A 3,107-nucleotide genomic window follows, 5' to 3' on the forward strand; every position below is an offset into this window, starting at 1 on the left:
TGTATTGGTCTGTATCAGTCTGTGTGTATGTTCCTGTCTGTGTCTCTGCCTGCATCAGTATATATGTGGAAGAGAGTCCACATTACAGAAGAGAACGTGCTGGAAGTCTTAAAATGCGTTAAGATAGATAAATCCCTGGCACCTGATGAAGTGTATCCCAGGACTTTGGAGGGTGGCTAATGTTGTGCCATTATTTAAGAAAGGCTGCAGGGAAATGCCTGGGAACTACAGAACAATGAGCAGAATGTCTGTGGTGGGTAAGTTGTTAAAGGGGATTCTAAGAAATAGGATCTTCAGGCATTTGGAGAGCGAGGGCTCATTTGGGATAGTCAGTGTGGTTTTGTGCATGGGAAATCGTGTCTCATAAATTTGATTGAGTTTTTTGAAGAGGCGACCAAGAAAGTAGATGAGGGCAGTGCGGTAGACATTGTCTCCACCGACTTCAGCAAGATCTGTGCCGCAGGGTAGGTTGTTGAGTAAAGTTCAATCTCACGGGATCCGGGGAGAGCTGGCCAATTGGATACAAAATTAGCTTGAAGGTGAAAGACAAAGGGTGGTAGTAGAGGGTTGTTTTATCAAACTGGAGACCTATGACCAACAGTGTGCCACAGTGATCAGTGCTGGGTCCACTGTTATTTGTCATTTATACAAAAGATTTGGATGAGAATTTAGAAGGTATGGTTAGTAAGTATGTGGATGACACCAAAATTGGTGCTATAATGGACAGAGAAGAAGATTATCCAGGAATACAGCAAGATCTTGATCAACTAGGCCAGTGGGCTGAGGAATGGTAGGTGGGAGTTTAATTTAGATAAATGTGAGTGTTGCATTTCGGTGAGTCAAACCAGGGCAGGACTTACACAGTCAATGATTGAGCCCTGGGGAGTGTCCCAGAACAAAGAGATCTGGGGATACAGGTTTATAGCTCTTTGAAAGTGGACTCGCAGGTAGACAGGGCGGTGAAGAAGGCTTTCAGCGTGCTAGCTTTCATCAGTCAGAGCAGAAAGGATAATATTAAGCTAGAAAATGTGCAGAAATGATTTATCAGAATGCTACCTAGTCTGGAAGGTTTGAGTTATAAGGAGAGGCTAGATAGGCTGGAACTTTTTCCCTGGAGCAGAGGAGACTGAAGGGTAACCTTTTATAGAGATCTATAAAATCATGAGATGCATAGATAAGGTGGATAGCCAACAGCTTTTCCTATTGGTAGGGGAGTCTAAAACTGTAGGGCATAGACTTAAGGTGAGAGGGGAGAGATACAAAAGGGTTCAGAGGGACAGTTTTTTTTCACACAGAGGGTGGTGAGGGTCTGGAATGGGCTGCCAGAGGTAGTGGTGGAAGCAAGTACTATTTCATCATTTAAGAAACATTTAGACAGGTACGTGAATGGGATAGTTATGGAGGGATATGGACCAAACACAGGCAAATGGGACTAGTTTAATTGTGAAAACTGGGCAGCATGGACGAGTTGGGCCGAAGAGTCTGTTCCTAAGCTGTAAACCTCTATGACTGTATGACTATGTGTATGTTTCAGTGTCTGTCAGTCTGTATCAGTCTGTATGTATGTTTTTATCAGTATATCTGTCTGTATCAGTCTGTGTGTGTGTGTTTCTGTCTGTCTCTCTGCCTGTGTCTGCCTGTGTGTGTTGCTGGGAGATAGCAAGAACTGCACATGCTGGAGTCAGAGTCAATACAGTGTGGAGCTGGAGGAACGCAGCAGGTCAGGCAGTGTCAGAGAAGCAGGAAAGTCAACGTTTCGGGTTTACACCTGATGAGGGGTGTAAACCCGAAACATCAACTTTCTTGCTCCTCTGACACTGCCTGATCTTCAGCTCCACACTATTTACTGTGTGTTTCTGTCTGTGTCCTCTGTCTGTGTCAATCTGTGTGTGTGTTTCTGTCTGTGTCAGTCTGTGTGTGTGTTTCTGTCTGTGTCAGTCTGTGTGTGTGTCCTCTGTCGGTGTCAGTCTGTGTGTGTGTTTCTGTCTGTGTCAGTCTGTGTGTGTGTTTCTGTCTGTGTCAGTCTGTGTGTGTGTTTCTGTCTGTGTCTGTCTGTGTGTGTGTCCTCTGTCTGTGTCAGTCTGTGTGTGTGTTTCTGTCTGTGTCAGTCTGTGTGTGTGTTTCTGTCTGTGTCAGTCTGTGTGTGTGTTTCTGTTTGTTTTCTTTTTGTCTGTGTGCATCAGTCTGTGTGAGTGTTAAAGATTTTTGTTTAATTTATGGACCAGAAATGCATGTCTCTGTCAAGACTTGTTTATTGCCCAGTTGTAGTTGCCCTTCTATTCAACGTTTTTCCAAATTGTAAAAATATCATATTCAGATCACTTCCTTTTAGTATGGTTCCTGAGATTTCTTGCTACATTTTGCCTTCAAACATATATTGAAAATTGCATTTCTATGTCAGATATTCTCTGGTGTTTTATTAGTTTTGAAAATGTGCTAGTGAGCTGCCTTCTTGAATAAAATAACAACCAGCTGGGTCTGTTCAGACAGCAATAAAAATGTAACGGTGTTGTGAATCTGGACTTGGTTAGGCTAGACTGGGTAAGGGTCACCTTGAGGTTCCTGTGGTTTCATACCAAAGGTCCAGTCTCCAGCTGATTCATCTCATGTCTGCTGTGTCCTGCCTTTCTGTCCAGTATTTTTGTTTTGGGGTCACTGCTCTGCAACCAGGCAGTTCCTGTGTCTCAGGCTGACCACTCAGATGCCAGAAACTGCGGCCAGAGCAATGAAGTGTGTGGAATGTAAGTGTACATGACCTTAGGACAGGAAGGTGTTCACCACACGCTCTCCACAGCAAGGCAGAGCCACTTCAACTGCTGCACGGCACATTCCCAACTAAACCTAATCTGTGCCAGAACGGGTCAGCACCAACCTGATCCCAGCCAACCAATCCTGGGAACTGATCTCAGCCACCGCCTGATCCCAGGAGCTGATTCCCAACCCATATTCTGCACCTATCCCACTTGGGGCCCAAGATCAGAAATTTTTAAATCGGATTGATTGCAAGTTCAGGGAGAGAAACCGAAGGCTCCATGAATCTCCTAAACAGACCAGAAAGTGAGGGAGCAAACACTACTGACCCTCCGACAGTGCGGCGCTCCCTCAGC

At 44.8% G+C, this 3,107-nt stretch overlaps 1 protein-coding gene across 1 annotated transcript in view; it reads left to right on the forward strand.

The window, feature by feature from the left end:
* Positions 1-3,107, forward strand: part of LOC109926199 (active breakpoint cluster region-related protein-like) — a gene marked incomplete at its 3' end in the record, with an annotated part of 35,299 nt that overhangs the window by 2,519 nt on the left and 29,673 nt on the right. The gene's annotated exons all lie outside the window — the stretch shown is intronic.

This window comes from Rhincodon typus, unplaced genomic scaffold, assembly GCF_021869965.1.
Source record: "Rhincodon typus isolate 14 unplaced genomic scaffold, sRhiTyp1.1 hic_rhity00000104, whole genome shotgun sequence".
In the NCBI taxonomy this organism is placed as follows: Eukaryota; Metazoa; Chordata; class Chondrichthyes; order Orectolobiformes; family Rhincodontidae; genus Rhincodon; species Rhincodon typus.